Source organism: Anolis carolinensis, unplaced genomic scaffold, assembly GCF_035594765.1.
Source record: "Anolis carolinensis isolate JA03-04 unplaced genomic scaffold, rAnoCar3.1.pri scaffold_12, whole genome shotgun sequence".
Classification (NCBI taxonomy): domain Eukaryota; kingdom Metazoa; phylum Chordata; class Lepidosauria; order Squamata; family Dactyloidae; genus Anolis; species Anolis carolinensis.
The window spans coordinates 21257790-21274841 of NW_026943823.1; the positions used below are offsets into that span (position 1 = coordinate 21257790).

Here is a 17052-nt window from a genome sequence, read left to right on the forward strand (position 1 = left end):
TAATTCATAAAACCCAGTGCACGTTAAAAAAAAAAACCCCTATCTATCTCTGTATCTAGGTCACTACAGGTTAGCGGTTCAAATCTGGGAAGAGAAGGTGAGCTCCCTCTGTCAGCTCTAGCTCCCCATACAGGGACATGAGAGAAGCCTCCCACAAGGATGGTAAAACATCAAAACATCCGAGCAATGTCTCCTGGGCAATGTCCTTGCAGACAACCATTTCTCTCACACCAGAAGCAACTTGCAGTTCCTGACACAAAAAGTTGGCTCTATCTATCAACCTAACAACCTAAAAGACGGCTTTATACATGGACTTCACCAGATCGTCAACAACGAAATCAGATTGACTACATCCTTTGCTGCCAAAGGTGACGGAGATCCATCCAGTCAGTGAAAACAAGACCTGGAGCTGACTGTAGTTCAGATCTATCTATCTAGCCACCTATCTAACTATTCATTTATTTAATTTATTTACAGTATTTATATTCCGCCCTTCTCACCCCGAAGGGGACTCACATATATGAACACATATATGGCAAACTTTCAATGCCAACAGACAAACAACATATATATATATATATATATAGACAGACACAGAGGCATTTAACATTTTTTCCCAGCTTCACGATTCCGGCCACAGGGGGAGCTGTTGCTTCACCGTCCAGACGTGGCTGTACTTCCTCATTCCTTTCCTCGTGTTTTCTGGCAGTTTTATGATGTTGTAAATTAGTTAAATTAGCCTAAATTTCCCTAATTGACAGATGCAATTGTCTTTCGGGGCTGCATAGGTCAACAGCAAGCCGGGCTATTTAATGGTCGGGGGCTTAACCCGATCCAGGCTTCGAACTCATGATTTCTCAGTCAGTAGTGATTTATTGCAGCTGGTTACTAGCCAGCTGCGCCACAGCCCGGCCCAGAACTAATGGTTTTTAGCCTGCCACTTTTGGACTCTCGCTTGCTGCGGTGTTCTTGCGAATATCTCTGTAGATCTTAGAAAACTATTTGTTGATCTGTTGGGTCTATCTATCATCTGCCCCATGTATCACCAGATCTAGGTATCTATCGGTTTTATCCATCTGTTGAATCAATCTATGTATCTGCCTTCTCTATCAGCCCTATCTATCAATTGGCTCTATCTTCCTCCATTCATCCAGACCATCAACTTCAGATCCAATAGTAACTTATATTAACTGTTTACCAATGTGCATATCAGGACCAAGCTTCAGGTGTGTGAAGTTGCCTCTCTTTGGCTGGATGCCTAATGGGCTGCAGCTGTTGGAGGATGTTCACAAATGGAAAAGCTGCAGAAAAGAGAAAAGCTGCTTAGGAGAGTTTGGGAACAATACAGCTATGTTCCTGTAACCAGGTAAGAATCTGCAACCATGCTCCCAGCTCATCTACAATCCATCCGTCGAAGCAAATATGGTTCCTGTCCACTTGATCAGGTTGTGTAAGTGTTATTTATTGCTATATAATTGTACTAGCTTTGCCCGGCCACGCGTTGCTGTGGCTCATGCTTTCAGAGTGTTGCTCTTTATTTACTGTCCTGATTTTAGAGATTATATTGTTCTGTATTATTATTAATCTCTTTGAATGCGATTTCCTGCTTCTTGGCAGAATGGGGTGGGACTGGATGGCCCATGAGGTCTCTTCCAACTCTACTATTCTATGATTCTATGATTCTATATCACAGTAATTATTACATATTATATTTATAATCTTATATTATCTGCTTAGAACTGGATTACATGAGGCCCCTTCTTCACAGCCTTATAAATGGGTTATATAGCTGTGTGGAAGGGCCTTGAGTCTACACTGCCATATAATCCAGTGCAAATTAGATAATCTGTGGAACAGGCCAAGGCCTAAGTCTGCCTGTCCCCTGGGCTGAGTAGGTTGCTAGGAGACCAAGTGGGCAGAGATTAGTCCTCTAACTGGCAACAATTGGATAAAAGCAATGATTCCTCTCTCTCTAATTAGGACTTTATTTTTCTTTTCTTTTTGTTGTATCAACCTAGAGCCGTGGATGATGGGTTGTGTTGTCAAATTTCGAGGTTGGGGGGCCTGTAGTTTTGTTGTTTTGTCCGCTTCCCTGATGCCATCACTCTTTTATATATATAGATTGTTTTGCCTTGTTTAATAATGTGTTATCATGCTGCTATGTAATGTATGTGTTGTTTTTATGATTGGAAACCACCCTGAGTCCCATTGGAGAGATAGGGCGGTATATAAATAAAGTTTTATTTTATTATTATTATAAATATGTAACAGTCGGAAGCCAAACTGTAGAGGTGAGCCACTCAGAAAGAAAGGCATGACTCTCATTCGTAATACTATAAAGTCTGTGTTTGCATTTGCATATGTATAAGTGTGTATATATACCCTGTTTCCCCGAAAATAAGACATCCCCGAAAAATAAGACCTAGTAGAAATTTTGCTGAATTGCTAAATATAAGGCCTCCCCCGAAAGTAAGACCTAGCAAAGTTTTTGTTTGGAAGCATGCCCAGCGCCTGCCAAACAGAACAACAGAGCATTCAAGATTGGTAAATGTACATACCAGTTGTACATGGAAATAATGGTAGTAACAAGAAATTCTTGATAGGATTCACAGTTTGTCTGGGTATGCTGGTTTGTGATGATAACTACTGTACAGTGTATAATAAATGTTCATTTTTTGTTCAACAATAAATGTGAATTCTTCTTCATGGAAAAATAAGACATCCCCTGAAAATAAGACCTAGCACATCTTTGGGAGCAAAAATTAATATAAGACACTGTCTTATTTTCGGGGAAACACGGTACAGTAGAGTCTCACTTATCCAAGACTCGCTTATCCAAGGCTCTGGATTATCCAAGTGTGCATATATGTATGCATGTATGCATATATATGCATATGTGTGTGTATATATGTATACAGATATGTGTGTACATACATATGTTGTGTATGTGCATATAAATTGGTACATATGTATATGTGTGTGTCTATATATACAGTAAAGTCTCACTTATCCAACACTCGCTTATCAAAGGTTCTGGATTATCCAACGCATTTTTGTAGTCAATGTTTTCAATATATCGTGATATTTTGGTGCTAAATTCATAAATACAGTAATTACTACATATTAAACTACTTTTTCTGTCAAATTTGTTGTATAACGTGATGTTTTGGTGCTTAATTTGTAAAATCATAAACAAATTTGATGTTTAATAGGCTTTTTCTTAATGCCTTATTATCCAACATATTCGCTTATCCAACGTTCTGCCGGCCCGTTTATGTTGGATAAGTGAGACTCTACTGTATATAGATATGTATATCTACACATGTACGCATACATGTGTATATATGTATATGCATTTGTATGCATATATGTGTGTGTCCATATAATCAAATGTATATATTTATGTCTATATATGTGTATCTATATATGTGTGTATATGCATATATATTTGTTTAAGTGTATATAAATGTGTGTTTATAAGCATTTGTGTGTGTATATATATGGATGTGTGTGTATGTATATATAGGTAAAGGTTTCCTTTGACATTAAGTGCAGTTGTGTCCGACTCTGGGGGTTGGTGCTCATCTCCATTTCTAAGCCGAAGAGCCCGCGTTGTCCGTAGACACCTCCAAGGTCATGTGGCCGGCATGATTGCATGGAGCGCCGTTTATATATATATATATATATATATATATATATATATATATATGTGTGTGTGTGTGTGTGTGTGTGTGTGTGTGTGTGTGTGTGTGTGTATATATATATATATATATATATATATATATATATATATATATATATAGAGCTGTGCCCAGCCACGTGGTGTTGTGGTCTTGGCAAGTACGAATGTTGTAACTGGTTACCTTAATTAGCATTGAATGGGCTTGCAGCTTCAAAGCATGGTTGTTTCCTCACTGGGGGAATCCTTTGTTGGGAGGTGTTAGCTGGCTCTAGTTGTTTCCTGTCTGGCATTCCCCTGTTTTCAGAGTGTTGTTCTTTATTTACTGTCCTGGTTGTAGAGTTTTGTAATGCTGGGGGCCTGGTTTTGCTCATTTTCATGGTTCACAGCAACCCAAGAATACTACTACTACTACTACTAGTAGTAGTAATAATAATAATAATAGCAGTAATAATAATGACTCTGAGGTGGGAAGTGTCCAGAGAAAGAGGGCAACTAAAAGGATGATGAAGTCGACACTCTGTTTCCACAACCGGCGTCTCACAGGACCCATCCATTGTGCAGAGATCTTCCGAAAGCCAAGCAAAGCAATAATGTGACCCACACGTTCTTGTGAAATCCCGATTCTGCTTTAAATTTCTCTCTGAGTGATATGACTATCGTCCTGAATCAATCTGTCAACCTTTTGCTTGTGAAACCTGGTGGTGGCTGTCATAGGACGTCCAACTCTTTGTTTGTCATGCAAGTCAGATGTTCCCACCTCAACATCTTTAAACTTACTCGCCCAACGACACACAGGACTCACATCAACACAATCACCACAAACAGCTTGCATTCTATAACGAATCTCCTTTGGGGTGACACCTTCCATGACTGCACATTGCTTAAGTCGCATTGACCGACCATCTGCACAGGGTTCCATACTTCACACTTTAACAACACAACCGTTCAATGCTAAGGCTTCCCACCAAATGGAACTAACTGTAGAGGAGAGTCTACTGAACAAGCCAGGACCTGTCACATATCAGGACTGCCATTTGTTGAGGAGTTACGAAGGTGGAGGCATTACTTTTCATTCAACTCTCGTATCTGTCTGTCTATCTACCTATGTATCTATCTATGTATCTGTATCTATTTATCTGTCTGTCTATGTATCTGTCTATGTAACTATGTATGTATCTATGAATTTATCTGTCTATCTATGTATGTATCTGTTTGTCTATATATCTGTCCATGTATCTATGTATCTATGTATGTATGAATCTGTCTATGTATGTATCTATCTGTCTATGCATCTGTCTGTATGTCTGTCTATATATCTGTCCATGTATCTATGTATCTATGTATGTATGAATCTGTCTATGTATGTATCTATCTGTCTATGCATCTGTCTATGTATCTGTCTGTGTGTCTGTCTATATATCTGTCCATGTATCTATGTATCTATGTGTCATGGAACCCAGTTACAGGGCTTTGGTAATTCAGCCCTGTAACTGGGAGTCATAACATAAACAATCCCAGGAGCACCTGGCAGAAGAAGATAGAATATGCCTGGGAACTTGGGGCCGAAAGTATAAACAATTATAATTGGTCTAGTGTGTGAAAATGGTAGTAATGTGATATTTGGGGGTGGGACTTGATGATGATATTTACGTGTGGTGTTACGTAGCATCAAAAGTTATAAAAATAGTTGTATGTAAACATTGGGTCATTCCTGACTTTTCCAAAGTCATGTGTTCTTCAATAAAGATTGGATTTGAGAGCAGCCATCTCTGATCTGCGTTCAGACTGATCCTTTGAAGTGAGCAGGACAATTAAGTCAGGAATACAGTTCTCACCCTCCTGCAAATTTGCAGTGAAGTGATAATGAGCAGGGAAGGAGATCAAAGCCATGACGGAGCAAAGGGGCCTCCGCTGGGAGCTCTGCCGTTGGCAGAAGAGACATTGCAAGCCATAGCTTCCTCTACGGGGTACCCCAAGCCGGACGGCGTGACCCAGAGGATTCCCAGAGGGGGAAGAGGCGTTCCGGCGGCGGCAGAAACCAGTTGGGGATCTGGAGGAAGCATGCCGGAGACCGTGGCCCTGCGGCTATCCATCCTGGAAACTCATTTATCCAGGCTGACGGATACCGTGGGGAGAATAGTGCCAATATTGGAAGAGAATCTCCAAAAAGAGCACATCCGATATGGCGCCGAGAGAGAGCCAAGCAAAGGAGATGATTGGAGTCAGAGGGGACAGCGAGCTTCAACGCAGAGTCCCGCGGTGGCAAGGGACGAGGGAGACGAGGAATATTGGCAAGAGCTTGAGTTCCGGGACAGAATGGCGCGCGAAGTGGAGCGCCAGCAAACTCTGGGAATTCTGAGGCCGCCAACCCCAACAGAGCTCCCAACCCCCCGAATGGGAGTCGGAGTAGAAAGACCACTAGGGCCAGGGATCGGGTCCAGTGGATTAGCAGACGAAGGCGGAGAGCAGCAGGAGACCCAGGAAGAGGAGGAGGATGTGCCGTACGACGGGGAAAGGCGAGATGAGGGGGCTACAGCGAGGCCAGTATGCAGATGGGCGGAAGGGCCGACAGCGGCGGCAGACTTTCAGGAGCCGCGCAGAATGACCACCGGAGTGGGGCGCGGCGTGTTCCAAGGAGCCGCCCGAGGAAACCTGATGCAACCCCTCCCCATGCCTCCCAGACAGCATCAACGGGCCGCAGAATGGATGCCAAGAAGAGAAGATCTCAAACTGGAATACGGAGGGGAATCAGATGAACTGAACTTTTTTCTAATTAGCATCAGAGGATACATGGAAGACAATGCACACACATTCCCCTCCGAAGCAAGCAGGGTTCGAGCCATCGGCAACACACTAAAGCGAGGAGCAGCAAGCTGGTACGTGCAACTCCACGCCAGACACGACCCATGCCTGAGGTCAGTACCCCGCTTCCTCGCCGCACTGGAAAACCGGTTCAGAGACCGGCTAGAGCAATTGAGGGCTCGAGACCAGCTGAAAGGAATAAAGCAGAGGGACAAAACAGTGCCCGAGTACGCTGAGGAATTCCTTCACCTCGCGGAAAGGGTACCAGAATGGTCTGAAGTGACCAAAGTGGAGTTATTTAAAGAGGGACTGCGCCCCGAGATTTTCAGCTGGGCAGCGCACAGAGACGACCCCGAAACGCTCCAGGGATGGATTCAACTAGCGGGGCGCGTCGAATCCACCCTGGCCCAAGTAAAGCGCTTCAGGAGCGGCAGCGGCCAGCAAAGACCGGTGGCGAGGGGTCGAGGAGAAACGAGGAAGCAGGAAAGACCCGGAGGGAGGCCGGGGATTCCCTCCAGAGGAGACGACAACAAACCTAAACCGGGATGCTTTGTATGTGGGAAGACGGGCCATCGAGCAGCAGAATGCTGGGCCCGGAAGGGGGAGCCGCCAAAAGCCCCAAAGCCCAAGCCAGCAACCGGGAGGCGCGCGGAAGAGGAGGTGCAGGCCCCAGAATCTTCAGAAAAACTGGTGAGTCGGGACAACCGCATGATAGTAGTGCCAATCTGCCTCTCAGGGCTAGAAAATCGGGCCACCTGCAAGGCATTTGTGGATTGTGGGTGTTCTAGAAATATTATAACCCCGGAGTTAGCAGGAGCGCTGAAATGCCAGCAGATGGCGCTTGACTCCCCAATTGCATTTTCGCAGCTAGATGGATCAGTCGCTGCTGGGGAAGTATCTACAAAGGAAATACGAGGAATCCCATGTAAAATAGGCAAATGGGAAGGAAGAATATCCTTTGTGATAGCCCCTATTGCCACATACCACGTAATATTAGGGATACCATGGCTCGAACAGGCAAATCCTGAAGTAGATTGGAGAGGAAAAAGCCTAGCATTCAAAGAACAGAAGATGCAATGGGAGATAAGCAAAATTGCAGAAGAGGAGGACGAGGGAGATGAAGAAGGTGAAATAGACCCACAGCTATTGCCACCTGAATACAGAGATTTTGTGGATGTGTTCAATCAGAAAGAGGCGAGTAAATTACCCCCCAAAAGGAATGTAGAAGTAGAAATTGAAATAACCCCAGGAGCAAACTTACCAAAACCAAAAGTGTATCCCATGTCTGTGCAGGAAAAGGAGGAATTGAGGAAATACATTGATAAAAACCTGGCGCGAGGCTTCATTAAGCCATCCAATTCTCCTCTCGGGGCCCCAGTGTTATTCAGGAGAAAGAAAGACAACTCCCTGAGATTGTGCATTGATTATCGAAATTTAAATGCAATTACTAAGGACAATAAATACCCTATGCCATTAGTAAAGGATTTAATTACCGTATTAAAGAAAGGGAGCATATTTACTAAACTTGATTTAATTGAAGCATATCATAAATTAAGGATCAAACCGGAGGATACTTGGAAAACTGCATTTTCCTGCGCATTCGGCCATTTTGAATATAAAATTTTGCCTTTCGGTTTAAAAAATGGAGGCAGCTGCTTTATGCAACTTATAAATGAAATACTGCACCCATTGTTGTACAGAGGGGTATTCATATTTCTTGATGATATCTTGATTGTGACTGAAGATAAGGAAAAGCACGTGAAATTGGTCCGGGAAGTTTTGCAGAGACTAAGAGAAGCAAAGCTGTACGCCAAACTGTCCAAATGTGAATTTAATAAAACTCAAATTGACTTTCTGGGGTATCGGATATCTCCAGAAGGGTTAGCTATGGATCCAGCTAAAGTATCAGATGTAAAAGAATGGGGAGTGCCTCAAACAAGGAGGCAATTGCAATCGTTTCTGGGGTTTGCAAATTTTTATAGATCCTTCATAAAAGGCTTCGCGCAAATAACCGCACCCCTTACTGAACTTTTAAAAACAAAAGGGAAAGGAGAGACAGCAAAAGTAAAAGCTCCTGGCGCCAAACTAAGTTGGACGCCAGAATGCCAAAAGGCATTTGAAACCCTAAAAGAATGCTTCACAGAAGGACCCATTCTAAAACACCCCGATATCAGGAGCCCTTTCATAATCCATTGCGATGCCTCAGACTGTGCGTATGGGGCAGTACTATTGCAAAAGGATCAAAATGGGAACTTAAAACCCTGTGGATATTTGTCCCGGAAGTTCAGCGAAACTGAAAAATGTTGGCCGATATGGGAAAAAGAGGCACTAGCCATATTAAAAGCCTTAGAATGCTGGCGACACTTTCTCGAAGGAAGCGGAATCCCATTTGAAATTTGGTCTGACCATAAGAACCTCCAGTATTTAAAGTCCCCTCGAAAATTGTCCCCCAAACAGATTAGATGGGCACAATACTTCAGCAGGTTCGATTTCCAATTAAAGTTTTTTCAGGGGAAGCAGAATGTCTTGGCAGATGCTCTTTCACGCATGCCTCAACACGAAGGAATACCCACAGCAAAAGAGGGAACAATATTCTCTGACAAACAATGGGGTTTAGCTGTCAGAACAAGAGCACAAACCCAAAAGGAGAACACTGCTATGGTTGAACTCGACGGAAAAGATAATTGGGGAAACGAGCTGAAACAGTCTTATGAAGGAGACCAGTGGATCGCATCCAATGCAGAACAGGGGGAGCAGAAGGGGGGATTTTGGTTTGTGAACAAGAAACTGTATATCCCAGCAACATTAAGGATCAAGATTTTGCATCGTTTTCACAACAACCAGAGCGCTGGTCATACAGGAATTACAAAAACAACAAAAGCAATAGCAAAACATTGCTGGTGGCCAGGGATGAGGAAGGACATAAAAAATTATGTTGTTCAATGTGATGATTGTGCCAGAAATAAATCGAGAGGAGGGAAGCCAATGGGATTATTACAAACAGTAGCAGAACCTACCAGACCTTGGGAATGTGTAGCTATGGACTTTGTGGGGGAACTACCGGTTAGCAAAGGACATCGTTATATTTGGACGGTATTGGACCTGTTTTCTAAACAGGCCCACTTTATAGCACTGACGAAACTACCATCAGCCGAGAAACTAGCTGAATTGTACATAAACCACATTTACAAACTGCATGGATGTCCCAGTAGAGTGGTCAGTGACAGAGGAGTACAATTCACAGCAAAATTTTGGGAAAAATTCCTAGAAATGCTAGGAGCAGAAAGGAGTTTAAGTTCTGCTTTTCACCCCATGACAAATGGGGCGGTAGAACGTACTCAGCAGACACTTGGGCAGTTCCTTCGAATGTACTCTAACATGAGACAAAATGACTGGTCTCGGTGGTTGGCTTTTGCAGAACTAGCTTTTAATTCGACTATACATTCAGCAACAAATAAAACCCCCTTTGAAGTAGTTTACGGGTATGAAATACAGCCTCTGCCCCAGCTGCCAAGATGGACAGAGAATGAGGGAACAGAGGCAGGGAAATGGAAAGCGCAAATGATGGAATGCTGGAGTCAAGTGACTGCATCCTTAAAGGAAGCACATAAAAAGTATAAAGTATTCGCAGACAGAAAGAGGGTGGAAGGTGATAAATTGGAGAAAGGAGATTTAGTGTGGCTAAGTACCCAAAACATCAAACTGGGGCTACCTTCGAAAAAATTGGGCCCTAAATATATTGGACCATTTAGAATACAGGGTGTTATCAACGAGGTGACTTTCCAGTTGGCATTGCCAAAAAGTTTAGGGAAAATACACCCTGTATTCCATCGTAGCTTACTGAAAAAATATATGGGTACTTTGGACAAAATGGACACATAGAATTATTGTTTTGTTTCAGACTTGTGATGAAAGAAGAACCGAAGAGGAGGACGAAGAAAAGGAGGGCACCATGTCATGGAACCCAGTTACAGGGCTTTGGTAATTCAGCCCTGTAACTGGGAGTCATAACATAAACAATCCCAGGAGCACCTGGCAGAAGAAGATAGAATATGCCTGGGAACTTGGGGCCGAAAGTATAAACAATTATAATTGGTCTAGTGTGTGAAAATGGTAGTAATGTGATATTTGGGGGTGGGACTTGATGATGATATTTACGTGTGGTGTTACGTAGCATCAAAAGTTATAAAAATAGTTGTATGTAAACATTGGGTCATTCCTGACTTTTCCAAAGTCATGTGTTCTTCAATAAAGATTGGATTTGAGAGCAGCCATCTCTGATCTGCGTTCAGACTGATCCTTTGAAGTGAGCAGGACATCTATGTATGTATGAATCTGTCTATGTATGTATCTATCTGTCTATGCATCTGTCTATATATCTGTCCATTTATCTATGTATGTATCTATGTATGCATCTATGTATCTATGTATCTGTCTATGTATCTATGTATGTATCTGTCTATGTATGTATCTAAGTATCTATGTATCTGTCTATGTATCTGTCTATGTATCTATTTGTCTATATATCTGTCCATGTATCTATGTATGTATGTATCTATGAATCTGTCTTTGTATCTATGTATGTATCTATGAATCTGTCTATGTATCTATGTATGTATCTTTGAATCTGTCTGTCTATATATCTGTCTATGTATCTATGTATGTATCTATGTATGTATGTATGTATCTATGTATATGTCTATGTATCTACGTATCTGTCTATGTATTTATGTATTTATGTATCTGTCTATGTATCTATGTATTATCTATGTATGTATTTATGAATCTGTCTATGTATCTATGTATGCATCTATCTATGTATCTGTCTATGTATGTATCTAAGTATCTGTCTATGTACATGTCTATGTATGTATCTATGTATGTATGTATCTGTCTATCTATTTGTCTATCTATATTTCTGTCCATGTATCTATGTATGTATCTATGTATCTGTCTATGTATCTGTATGTATCTATTTGTCCGTCTATATTTCTGTCCATGTATCTATGTATGTATCTGTCTATGTATCTGTCTATGTATCTGTATGTATCTATTTGTCTGTCTATATATCTGTCCATGTATCTATGTATGTATCTATGTATGTATCTGTCTATGTATCTATTTGTCTGTCTATATATCTGTCCATGTATCTATGTATGTATCTATGTATGTATCTGTCTATGTATCTATTTGTCTGTCTATATATCTGTCCATGTATCTATGTATGTATCTATGTATCTGTCTATGTATCTGTCTATGTATCTATTTGTCTGTCTATATATCTGTCCATGTATCTATGTATGTATCTATGTATCTGTCTATGTATCTGTCTATGTATCTATTTGTCTGTCTATATATCTGTCCATGTATCTATGTATGTATCTATGTATCTGTCTATGTATCTGTCTATGTATCTATTTGTCTGTCTATATATCTGTCCATGTATCTATGTATGTATCTATGTATCTGTCTATGTATCTGTCTATGTATCTATTTGTCTGTCTATATATCTGTCCATGTATCTATGTATGTATCTATGTATCTGTCTATGTATCTGTCTATGTATCTATTTGTCTGTCTATATATCTGTCCATGTATCTATGTATGTATCTATGTATCTGTCTATGTATCTGTCTATGTATCTATTTGTCTGTCTATATATCTGTCCATGTATCTTTCCATGTATCTATGTATGTATCTATGTATCTGTCTATGTATCTATCTGTGTCTATATATCTTTCCATGTATCTATGTATGTATCTATGTATCTGTCCATGTATCTTTCCATGTATCTATGTATCTGTCTATGTATCTATGTGTCTATTTGTCTGTCTATATATCTGTCCATGTATCTTTCCATGTATCTATGTATGTATCTATGTATCTGTCTATGTATCTATCTGTCTGTCTATATATCTGTCCATGTATCTATGTATGTATCTATGAATCCCTCCATCTCTATCTCTGGATGCCTCCTCCCCCCGCGGGCCCTTTCGGGAGAGCGAGGCAGGCACGGGCGCGCGCCCCAAAAGAGAGCGAGAGAGAGCGTGCGCGCCCCTTTTCCCCGCGCCTGCGCCTGGGCGGCGAGCGGGGGCGCGCCCGGAGAGGGAGGGGTCTCTCTCTCTCTCTCTCTCCTTGCTCCCTTCCCTCCCTCCCTCCCTTAGATTTCCCGACGCAGGTGGAGGAGTGAATGGCTGCGTAAATAAGAGGCAGGGATGCAGTGAGGGAGGAAGAAGAGGAGGAGGAGGAGGAGGAGGAGGAGGGGGCCAGCGGCGCATCCCCCTCCCCAATATCGCATGCCTTCCCGGCCTGTGGATGGAGCGGGAGAAGCACCTGCATCGCTTGCATCGCCCGCCTTTTGCAGCGCCCAGGCCTCGGTAAGGATGCTTTTGTGCCCAATGGAAGGCAAAGGCAAGAGCTCTCTCTCCATCTCCCTCTTTTCCTTTCCTGCAGCAGGATGAGTGTGTCTCTGTGTCTGTCTCTGTCTGTGTGTGTGTGTGTGAGTGTGTGTGTGTGCAATGGGCATGCCTATGCAATGCATTGGTGCCCACAGCACTGCAAAGCCCCCCTTGTTCCCAGCCTTGCTTATTCTGCAGGCAAGGCAGCCAGCCTGCCTCTGAGGATGGGGCTCTGGGAAGTGAAGGGAGCCAGGCTCTGGGTGGGATGGGAACCAGGGGATGGGAAGGAAGAGAAGGGGAATGAGGCAGGCTTGCCATGGGGAAGCCTCTCCCTCTTTGCCATTTTAATCCTTCTCTCCATTGCCAGCCTTTGTTGGGAGAAGGAGGAGGCTCGGGTTGGGGAGAGGCTGCCTTGGAAGGAAGGAAGGAAGGAAGGAAGGAAGGAAGGAAGGAAGGAAGGAGAGAAGGAAGGAGAGAAGGAAGGAAGGAAGGAAGGGAAGGAAGGAGAGAAGGAAGGAAGGAGAGAAGGAGAGAAGGAAGGAAGGAAGGAGGGAAGGAAGGAGGGAAGGAGAGAAGGAAGGAAGGAGGGAAGGAAGGAGGGAAGGAGGGAAGGAGAGAAGGAAGGAAGGAAGGAGGGAAGGAGAGAAGGAAGGAGAGAAGGAAGGAAGGAAGGAGGGAAGGAAGGAGGGAAGGAAGGAGGGAAGGAGAGAAGGAAGGAAGGAAGGAAGGAGGGAAGGAGAGAAGGAAGGAGAGAAGGAAGGAAGGAGAGAAGGAAGGAGAGAAGGAAGGAAGGAAGGAGGGAAGGAAGGAGGGAAGGAAGGAGAGAAGGAAGGAGAGAAGGAAGGAAGGAGAGAAGGAAGGAGAGAAGGAAGGAAGGAAGGAGGGAAGGAAGGAGGGAAGGAAGGAGGGAAGGAGAGAAGGAAGGAAGGAAGGAGGGAAGGAAGGAGGGAAGGAAGGAGAGAAGGAAGGAGAGAAGGAAGGAAGGAGAGAAGGAAGGAAGGAGAGAAGGAAGGAAGGAAAAAAGGAAGGAAGGAAAAAAGGAAGGAAGGAAAAAAGGAAGGAAGGAGAGAAGGAAGGAAGAAGCAAAGGAAGGAGGAAGGCAGGCAGGCAAATAAGGGGGCAAGGGAAGGGGATACAGCAAGGTATACATCAATATAATAATAATTATTTTATTATGACATAGAAAGCAAGATATATATGATATGAAATCCAGCATATCTATCTTGTTTGCTGTGTCATAATAATAATAATAATAATAATAATAATAATAATAATAATAATAATAATAATAATCGATACATAGCTGTTTAGAGGAAGAAAGTGGGGTATAAATCAATATTATAATATTATAATGATAGGTTTCTTCCTCTAAGACAACTCCAAGAAGCTGTGTATCTATTATTATTATTAATAGCCCCTGCCAGACCCCTTCAAAAGAGATACAGCGGTGTATACATCAATATAATAATAATAATAATAATAACAATAATAACAATAATCATAATAATGGATACATAGCTGCTTGGAGTCCTCTTTGAGGAAGAAAGTCGGGTATAAATCAATATAATAATAATAATAATAATAATAATAATAATAGATTTCTTCCTCAAAGAGGACTCCAAGCAGCTATGTATCTATTATTATTATTATTATTATTATTATTATTATTATTATTATATTGATGTATACTCCACGATATCTCTCCCGAAGGGTGCTGGAAGAGGCTTGCACCCAAGGAGGACTGTGACTCCTTCCCTTGCCCAATAATAATAATAATAATAATAATAATAATAATAATACATAGCTGCTTGGAGTCCTCTTTGGTTGATTTATACCCTGCTTTCTTCCTCAAAGAGCACTCCAAGCAGCTCTGTATCTATTATTATTATTATTATTATTATTATTATTATTATATTGATTTATACCCTGCTTTATCTCTCCCGAAGGAGGTTCGAGGCAGCTATGTGCCTATTATTATTATATTTATATCTTGTTTTGGGCTATGTATTTATTATTATGATATTATATTTCTTTATACTCTGCTTTATCTCCTCCCAAAAGATATTATTGTATTATATTGATTTATACAACACTTTCTTTCTCAAAGACAAGTCCAAGCAATATTATAATAATAATAATAATAATAATAATAATAATAATAATAATAATAATAATAATAATAATAGAGACATAGCTTCTTGGAGTCATCTTTGAGAAAGGAAGTGGGGTATAAATCAATATAATAATATAATAATATCTCTTTAGAGGAGATAAAGCAGGGCATACATCAATATAATAATAATAGATACATAGCTGCTTGGAGTCGTCTTTGAGAAAGAAAGTGGGGCATAAATCAATAATAATAATAATAATAATAATAATAATAATGGTGTATAGCTGCTTCGAGTCTCCTTTGGAAGAGATAAAGCAGGGTATAAAGAAATATAATATCATAATAATAGATACATAGCCCAAAGCAGGGTATAAATATAATAAAATAATTGATACATAGCCGCTTGGAGTTTCCTTCGGGAGAGATAAAGCGGGTTATACATCAATATAATATATAATACTATATAATAATAATAATAATAATAGATACATGGCTGCTTTGATTCTCCTTCAGGAATGGAGCACAAACCGAACCCTGTCTTCCCTGAAATGCATGCTTTTTCGGGGTATTTTGGGGCTATTTGAAGGGAGATGGGACCCATCTGAACCCATACTTTGTTATTAGAAATAATGATTGGTTTAAATGGGTTTTTGCCTTGGTTGGCCATTAAGACAGGGTGCAAAGTCCTCCCTGCTGCTGAAGCGAACCATTGCTGCTCATCTTCGCTTGGATTATTGCGTAAAATTGGCTGACGGTCTGAAATTCCAAAATATTGTGTGCCATCTGCCTTGCGTGCTGTATTTTTCATTCTGTTGTAACCCGCCTCGAGCTTTGACGAAAGGCAGAAAGGATGAAGATGGGGATACTATTAAAATAATCATCAACTTCTTTGGTTGATTAGCTGCCCCTGGGATTTCTGCAATTATTATTATTATTATTATTATTATTATTATTATTATTATTATTATCATCATCATCATCATCATACTATTATATTATTATAATAGTATAATATATTATTATTATACTACTACTATTATATTATTATTATTACTACTACTACTACTACTACTACTACTACTACTATTACTACTACAAAGGCTGGATGGCCATCTGTTGGGAGTGCTTTGATTGTGCATTTTCCTGTATGGCAGATGGGGGTTGGACTGGATGGCCCCTGGGGTTGCTCCTATTGTTATTATTATTGCTATTACTACTACTACTACTACTACTACTACTACAAAGGCTGGATGACAATCTGTTTGATTGTGCTTTTCCTGTATGGCAAACAGGGGTTGGACTGGATGGCCCCTGGGGTTGCTCCTACTGTTATTATTATTGCTATTATTATTACTACTACTACTACTACTACTACTACTACTACTATGAAGCCTGGATGGCCATCTGTTGGGAGTGCTTTGGTTGTGCTTTTCCTGTATGGCAGACGAGGGTTGGACTGGATGGCCCCTGGGGTTGCTCCTATTGTCATTATTATTGCTGTTATTATTACTACTACTACTACTACTACTACAAAGGCTGGATGACCATCTGTTGGGAGAGCTTTGATTGTGCTTTTTCTGTAAGGCAGATGGGGGTTGGACTGGATAGCCCCTGGGGTTGCTCCTATTGTCATTATTATTGCTGTTATTATTATTACTACTACTACTACTACTACTACTACTACAAAGGCTGGATGGCCATCTTTTCGGAGTGCTTTGATTGTGCTTTTCCTGTATGGCAAACGGGGGTTGGACTGGATGGCCCCTGGGGTTGCTCCTATTGTCATTATTATTGCTGTTATTACTACTACTACTACTACTACTACAAAGGCTGGATGGCCATCTGTTGGGGGTGCTTTGATTATGCCTTTCCTGGCTGGGTGATAGTACTTTGATTGTGTTTTTCCTGCATGGCAGAAGGGGGTTGGACTGGATGTGCCCTAGGATTGCTCCTATTATTATTATTGCTGCTATTATTATTACTGCTACTACTACTACTATTAGTATTGCTATCATTATTACAAAGACTGGTGGCCATCTGTTGGGGGTGCTTTGATT

The 17052-nt window shown here is 41.4% G+C and overlaps 1 protein-coding gene across 3 annotated transcripts in view; it reads left to right on the forward strand.

The window, feature by feature from the left end:
* The first annotated feature begins 1260 nt into the window (after positions 1-1260).
* Positions 1261-17052, forward strand: part of nexmif (neurite extension and migration factor) — a 183680-nt gene continuing 167888 nt past the window's right edge. Inside the window, exon 1 of one of the 3 annotated variants that reach the window (XM_062964068.1) lies at positions 1261-1366. The gene's annotated coding sequence lies outside the window, so the exon portion shown is untranslated. Of the gene's footprint in view, positions 1451-12599; positions 12862-17052 lie in introns of those variants that run through there. The other 2 variants (XM_062964069.1, XM_062964067.1) reach the window with 2 other exon arrangements.